The sequence below is a fragment of the Procambarus clarkii genome, chromosome 15 (genome assembly GCF_040958095.1).
Source record: "Procambarus clarkii isolate CNS0578487 chromosome 15, FALCON_Pclarkii_2.0, whole genome shotgun sequence".
Taxonomy (NCBI): domain Eukaryota; kingdom Metazoa; phylum Arthropoda; class Malacostraca; order Decapoda; family Cambaridae; genus Procambarus; species Procambarus clarkii.
This window is the reverse complement of record NC_091164.1, coordinates 32304280-32312847: the sequence shown is the minus strand read 5'-3', so window position 1 is coordinate 32312847 and position 8568 is coordinate 32304280. Positions and strand designations below refer to the sequence as shown.

At 33.5% G+C, this 8568-nt stretch overlaps 1 long non-coding RNA gene across 1 annotated transcript; it reads right to left on the bottom strand.

Moving 5' to 3' along the window:
* Positions 1 to 1982: 1982 nt before the first annotated feature.
* LOC138365114 (uncharacterized) lies at positions 1983 to 7906 on the bottom strand. Its single transcript, XR_011228656.1, has 3 exons — positions 7812 to 7906; positions 7068 to 7303; positions 1983 to 2072 (listed from the first exon to the last, which is right to left on the bottom strand). It is a non-coding gene; the product is annotated as an uncharacterized lncRNA (long non-coding RNA).
* Positions 7907 to 8568: the final 662 nt, after the last annotated feature.

Genomic DNA, 8568 nt, shown 5'->3' with positions numbered 1-8568 from the left:
GTTTTATCATTTCATAAGAAAAAAATTAGAGAAAATATATTAATAAAGGAAAACTTGGCTTATTAGGCAAATCGGGCCTTGCATAGTAGGCCGAGAAGTGCGTTCTGGCTACTAGGTACGACATATATATATATATATATATATATATATATATATATATATATGTCGTACCTAGTAGCCAGAACTCACTTTTCAGCCTACAATGCAAGGCCCGATTTGCCTAATAAGCCAAGTTTTCATGAATTAATATTTTTTCTCTAATTTTTTTCTTATGAAATGATAAAGCAACCCATTTCATTATGTAAAAGGTCAATTTTTTTTTATTGGAGTTAAAATTAACGTAGATATATGACAGAACCTAACCAACCCTACCTAACCTAACCTAACCTATCTCTATAGGTTAGGTTAGGTTAGGTAGCCGAAAAAGTTAGGTTAGGTTAGGTTAGGTAGGTTAGGTAGTCGAAAAGCAATTAATTCATGAAAACTTGGCTTATTAGGCAAATCGGGCCTTGCATAGTAGGCTCAGAAGTGAGTTCTGGCTACTAGGTACGACATATATATATATATATATATATATATATATATATGTCGTACCTAGTAGCCAGAACGCACTTTTCAGCCTACTATGCAAGGCCCGATTTGCCTAATAAGCCAAGTTTTCATGAATTAATATATTTTCTATTTTTTTCTTATGAAATGATAAAGCTATCCATTTCATTATGTATGAGGTCAATTCTTTTTTTATTGGAGTTAAAATTAATATAGATATAGGACCGAACCTAACCTATCTTTATAGGTTAGGTTAGGTAGCTGAAAATGTTAGGTTAGGTAGTCGAAAAAACATTAATTCATGAAAACTTGGCTTATTAGGCAAATCGGGCCTTGCATAGTAGGCTGAGATGTGCGTTCTGGCTACTAGGTACGACACATTATATATATATTTATATATATATTTATTTATTTATTTATTTATTTATATATATATATATATATATATATATATATATATATATATATATATATATGTCGTACCTAATAGCCAGAACGCACTTCTCAGCCTACTATTCAAGGCCCGATTTGCCTAATAAGCCAAGTTTTCATGAATAAATGTTTTTTCGTCTACCTAACCTACCTAACCTAACCTAACCTAGCTTTTTTTGGCTACCTAACCTAACCTTACCTAAAAATATAGGTTAGGTTAGGTTAGGTAGGGTTGGTTAGGTTCGGTCATATATCTACGTTAATTTTAACTACAATAAAAAAAAATTGACCTCATACATAGAGAAAAGGGTTGCTTTATCATTTCATAAGAAAAAAATTATAGTAAATATATTAATTCAGGAAAACTTGGCTTATTAGGCAAATTGGGCCTTGAATAGTAAGCTGAGAAGTGAGTTCTGGCTACTAGGTACGACATATATATATATATATATATATATATATGTCGTACCTAGTAGCCAGAACTCACTTCTCAGCCTACTATTCAAGGCCCGATTTGCCTAATAAGCCAAGTTTTCCTGAATTAATATATTTACTATAATTTTTTTCTTATGAAATGATAAAGCAACCCTTTTCTCTATGTATGAGGTCAATTTTTTTTTATTGGAGTTAAAATTAACGTAGATATATGACCGAACCTAACCAACCCTACCTAACCTAACCTAACCTATATTTATAGGTAAGGTTAGGTTAGGTAGCCAAAGAAAGCTAGGTTAGGTTAGGTTAGGTAGGTTAGGTAGACGAAAAAACATTAATTCATGAAAACTTGGCTTATTAGGCAAATCGGGCCTTGAATAGTAGGCTGAGAAGTGCGTTCTGGCTATTAGGTACGACATATATATATATATATATATATATATATATATATATATATATATATATATATATATATATATATATATATATATATATATATCGGACAATTAGTAAAAAAAAAAAAAAAAAAAAAAATTTAAATTATTTTACCTTGTATCTAGATCCACCAGGCCTGTTTGGTGCATGTTTCAGTACTTCAGAAATCTGGAAGGTCGCATCCTCCTCCTCAACTTGTGGATGTGCGTTGATAGATGATTCTGTAAAATTAAGTTATTTATATAATAATAAATTCAGTATAACAATAATATTCTGTAAAATTAAAAGTAATTTATACATCAATCAGATGAAACTCTCCAGAGATGGTGATACACAACATATAAAGGACAAGTTTCAGAACAAAATATGCATTTAGGAATAAGGTTTTGTATATGTAGGTAGCACATGAGAAAATAAGTGGAAGGTGATCAAGTTAATATTAACATGTTAATGGCTTTGTTAAGGCTTTGCAAGAATGAAAAAATATTAATAATATAATATCACCTACCAATTAATTGTACATCATTTATAAGTCAATTATTTGCATTATTATTATTCAATACTAATGATATAAAAATGCATTTTGTAGTCTACTATTTATGCAAGTATTAAGCACAGGATCATGAAATAAACTGCAAAATACTGTAATGGATAAACCAATTAAGTTTACATTTTCCTATAGCTAAGTCAGTCAGTTCTATTAGCAGCAGAGAACAATTATGCCCAACCTCTATTAAATGAAACAATCTTAAGAGCAAGTGATAGAAATATAATCATTTATGCTTGGGAAAATATTATGGAATGGTTCCAAATATGAAAAATATTAAGTTTTTTGGTTAAAATTTTTTAACTTAAAATTTAAATTTTTAAGTGAATTTTAAACTTTAAAAAAATTATTAAATTTTTTGGTTACTTACTTAAAATAACATTATATAGTTCTTGTTTTTGTAGAAATGCCAATTTCTTCTTTTGCCCTTCCAGACTGTATAGTGACCACAGACCGTGTGTTCATATCTTCATTATTCTTCGAACTGTGGTTGCACAATCAGACCCACGTACACTAGTTAAAAGCATCACCTAAAAGCAAGAACAAAAATGTAGTACACTGACGAATTTTGAATATTATATATATATATATATATATATATATATATATATATATATATATATATATATATATATATATATATATATATATATATATATATATATATATATATATATATATATATATATATATATATATATATATATATATATATATATATATATATATATATATATATATATATATATATATATATATATATATGTCGTACCTAGTAGCCAGAACTCACTTTTTGGCCTACTATTCAAGGCCCGATTTGCCTAATAAGCCAAGTTTTCCTGAATTATTATATTTTTTCTATTTTTTTTCTTATGAAATGATAAAGCTACCCATTTCATTATGTATGAGGTCAATTTTTTTTTATTGGAGTTAAAATTAACGTAGCTATATGACCGAACCTAACCAACCCTAACCTATCTTTATAGGTTAGGTTTGGTTAGGTAGCCGAAAAAGTTAGGTTAGGTTAGGTTAGGTTGGTTAGGTAGTCGAAAAACAATTAATTCATGAAAACTTGGCTTATTAGGCAAATCGGGCCTTGCATAGTAGGCTGAGAAGTACGTTCTGGCTACTAGGTACGACATATATATATATATATATATATATATATATATATATATATATATATATATATATATATATATATATATATATATATATATATATATATATATATATATATATATATGTATGCCATATACATATATATGCTATGTTGTATGCTACAACTTGGCTGATAATAAAGCCATTCACAACTGCAGGCCTAATAAAAAAAGGAGGTGGCATAGCAATATCTTACAAAGATACCTTCATCTGCAATAGTCTCATTAGTAATAGAGACGACTATTGTGAATATACCTTTGCCAAGTTCTCCAGTAAATCCCTTAAATCCTCCTTGACTATAAGTGCCATCTATAGATTTCCCAATACCAACATAGCTTCATTCTCAGATAACGTAAGGAATCTTATCATAAATAACAATCTCAACAAAAATCAAACCAACTTAGTGGTTTGTAATGGTGAACAAAACATGCAGATACTTATATATAACCTGTGAATAGAGTGTAATAACACCAAAACTATTTGTTTATTGTTTTATGACCATAATAATTGAATCACTAATATGATTCACTAATATATAATCCTAATAATAATCACTAATATATAATCCATTGAGCATGCTGCATCTCTTTCAGTCTCTTTGCAATTTGAACACGAGGGTTTTTAATTGATCGAACCATATTCTTAAAGTAAAGTAAATGAGATGTATTCCATATTTTGCAAAATATACGATGAAGGCACACAAACATTCATACCAAAACTGAAGGGCAGGATTTATGAGGAGACATTAGAGGCATTAAATATTCCAAAACTAGAAGACAGAAGGAAAAGAGGAGATATGATCACTTCGTACAAAACAGTAACAGGAATTGATAAACTTGATAGGGAAGATTTCCTGAGACCTGGAATTTCAAGAACAAGAGGTTATAGATTTAAACGAACTAAACAAAGATGCCGAAGAAATGTAAGATAATTCACTTTTGCAAACAGAATGGTAAACGGTTGGAACAAGTTAGGTGAGAAGGTGGTGGAGGCCAAAACCGTCAAAAGTTTCAAAGCATTATATGACAAAGAGTGCTGGGAAAATGGGACACCACGAGTGTAGCTCTCCATCCATCTGATTGATAACCCAAATGAATTTTTCATGGATATGATACCAACATCAAATCATAAATCAGATGTGATCCTATCCCCACTGGATTTTGAAGAAGCCATAGACAGTATGCCTATGCACTCTGCACCAGGCCCTGACTCTTGGAACTCTATATTCATCAAGAACTGTAAAAAACGTTATCGCAGGCCCTTCACATTCTTTGGAGACAAAGCCAAGATACTGGCATTATCCCTGACATACTAAAAACAGCAGAGATAGCACCGCCCCATAAAGGAGGAAATAAGGCAGAGGCAAAAAACTACAGACCGATAGCACTAACATCGCACATCATAACAATCTTTGAGAGAATGCTAAGAAGTAAGATCACAAAATACATGGAATCACAGCATCTCCATAACCCCAGACAACATGGTTTCAGAACAGGGCGCTCTTGCCTATCACAGTTGCTGGACCACTCTGACATGGCACTAGATGCCATGGAAGACAAACAAAACGCTTTGACAAAAAAAAGCCTTTGACAAATGTGACCATTGTGTTATTGCACATAAAATGCGTTCAAAAGGAATTACCGGAAAAATAGGCAGATGGATATACAACTTCCTGACTAATAGAACCCAATGTGTAGTAGTCAACAAAATAAAATTTGGACCATCAACCGTAAAGAGCTCAGTCCCCAAGGGTACTGTGCTTGCTCCAATACTTTTTCTGATCCTCATATCGGACATAGACAAGGACACAACCTATAGTACTTGATCATCCTTTGCAGATGACACTAGAATCTTCACGAGAGTAGGCAACATAGAGGACACGGCAAACCTCCAATCAGATGTAAATCAGGTCTTTCTATGGGCTACAGAAAATAACATGGTGATTAACGAACATAAGTTTCAGCTCATGCGCTACGGAAAAAATAAAAAATATAAAAACGGAAACCACTTACAAAACTCAGTCAAATCATAACATTGAACGGAAAAGCAACGTAAAGGATTTGGGTGTACTGATGTCAGAAGGCCTTACATTTAAAGAACACAATAAAGTAGCCGTCACAACTGCAAGAAAAATGACAGGATAGATAACAAGAACTTTTCACACTAGAGATGCTATACCGATGATGATAGTTTTCAAGACGCTAGTGCTCTCTAGAGTGGAATACTGCTGCATAATGAAAGCCCCTTTCAAAGCTGGAGAAATTACTGACCTATACTTATGCATTTATCTTCGGTTTAACACAACAGGCACCAGACACACGCTAGGCATCATACACACTAGGATAAAACAAACATTAGGCCAGAAGTCAGAAAAGAATTCAAAGAATTTTACTGGAAAGGCTTGCTGTTAGGAAAGGAAGTAATTGAGATGAATTAATGCACAGTATGTCAATTTTGTGAAATATATGATAAAGGAACAAAAACATTTATACCAAAACAAAGATGCAGAACTAGGAAACAGGATTTGTTCAACTGAAATTTCAAGACGGACAGAGACCAAAAGACACAAAAATGGAATCAATATACGAAGAGGCCAAACCCCCAAACATACCAGTAATACAAAGAGAAACAACTACACGGCAGTGAGGAGAGAGGCAGAAAGAAATTTTGAAAAAAAGGAACAAACAAATGTAAAGTAGAACAAATCATATTCTATAAATACAGCAACAACCAATTGCAGGTAAAGGATAATATTCAGAGCTTTTAAATGCATGGATGGCGAAATACTCAAGAAATTGTTCACGACTTTTGTTAGACCAAAGTTGGAATATGCAGCGGTTGTATGGTGCCCATATCTTAAGAAGCACATAAACAAACTGGAAAAGGTGCAAAGACATGCTACTAAGTGGCTCCCAGAACTGAAGGACAAGAACTATGAGGAGAGGTTAGAGGCATTAAATATACCAAATATACTACACAAATATATATACTACACATGCACAATAAACTACCCTACACAGGCTGAGTATGGTGTGTACAATAAATTATTAGCTAAAAGATAAGACTGAGTTTGTATAAATGGGGGTTAAGTCAGAGTGGGAAAATGTAAGTGGAGTGCCTAAAAACCCTGTCCTGGGACCTCTGTAATTCATAATATATACAAATAATTTAGACTCAGGTTTGATCAGCAATATTTGAAAATTTTCAGATGATACAAAAGGGATTTTTTTCTGGATTCAGGATTATTTTTTATGGCTGAAAACAGGTTTTCAGCAATAAAAGAAATACAGTATTGCTGGAACAACCGTCGACATCTTCAAGAGAAAACCTGAACATCTTCAAGAAGTGAAGATGACCTTGAGAAGAAGTATAGGTTGGGAGAAGTATAGGTTAGGAATTGTCTCCAAAGAATTCTCAAAGAATTACTCGTTATTGCTATCCAAGATAATTAGACGAGCCAAAACTAAATACTACGAAGATAAATTTACCCAAATAAAGAGTACCTTACCTAAAAATATGTATGTACCTTACGTAAATAAACATTTGATTTTGAAGTGCCGGACAAACAAGGCTGTGGTGGATATGTGGGCCTGAGGGGCCTGTCCAAGCAACAGCCTGTTGGACCAAGCTCTCACATGTCAAGCCTGGCCTTGGAAGGGCTTGGTGAGTAGAACAACTACCAGAACCCTATAATGCATGTATCAAGGTGTCCAGGCAGTGAGCACCACATAATGCAGTGCAGTCCTGTAAGAATAAGCACAGTAAGTATGGCATGGAGGGGGTGCAGCAGTGGCTTGTGAAGGGTTGGAGAGTAAATGGACATGCCCAGGGGTAAAAAGCATTAGGGTAACAGAACATAGCCCATAAAAATAGTAATGACTGTGAATGAATAATTATATGAATGCAATAATACTTCATATCTCAATAGGAATACTAAGCAGGATGCAAGACAAGGTACTGGTGGTGATAGTGGTTGGTACAAGTCCTCACATCCCCACAGACACCAGTAACAGCCCTCACCTCCCAACACAGTACCCTTGTAGCGAGTTAATCTTATACTCGCTTCATTATCTTATAGCATAACTAATTAACACTAATTACAGAAGCTACACAGGTGATACTTTGGTGTGAGTTGAGCGCACTGAGCGTCGGTATCGCTACACCCTTGTTCCTTAACAACCCTTTGGACCTTTATTACAGAAAAATAGAATCAATTAATATAATAAAATATAAAATATAAGTGCTTACTTACGATAATACTATCGGTGGAACACAAAATCTTCTTCTTCTTGATAGTAGGTGCAGTTTGCATGAAGGGTTAGTCCTCGCCATGACTGAACTGACGACAAAATGGCCGCTGTGTTGATATGGCGTCAGATGACGCTGTGACGTCACAGGTGAGGGACGCTTTGCGCAATTACTCCCTCGTACTTAAAAAGTACTACAGGTACTTTTTGGTTTTATTTTTTAATATGGCAGAAGTTGGACAGCTTTTCAAATCATTATAAGGGAGTGAGTTCCATAGACTAAGTCCCTTTATTTACATAGAGTGTTTACATAGATTAAGTTTGACTCTGGGGATATCAAAGAGATATTTATGTCTGGTGGGGACGTGGCCATGTGTTCTATTACATCTGTCCAGGAAGAGTTTCAGAACAGGGTTTGCAGTTAGAAAAAGGGCTTTATAAACGTAATTTACACAGGAGAATGTATGGAGTGAATTTGTTTAGCATGTTTAAGGATTTGAACAAGGGAGCTGTGTGTTGTCTGAAGGTGTTATTGTTATTGTTATTAGTTATTGTCCTGATAGCAGATTTTTACTGGATGATGATGGGCTTGAGGTAGTTTGCAGAGGTTGAACCCCAAGCACAAACACCATAAGAATGATAGGGATAGATAAGTGCATAATAGAGTGAGAGGAGAGCAGAGTAGGGTACATAATATCTGATCTTAAACAGTATACCAACTGTTTTAGAAACCTTTTTAGTTATGTGTTGTATATGGGTGCG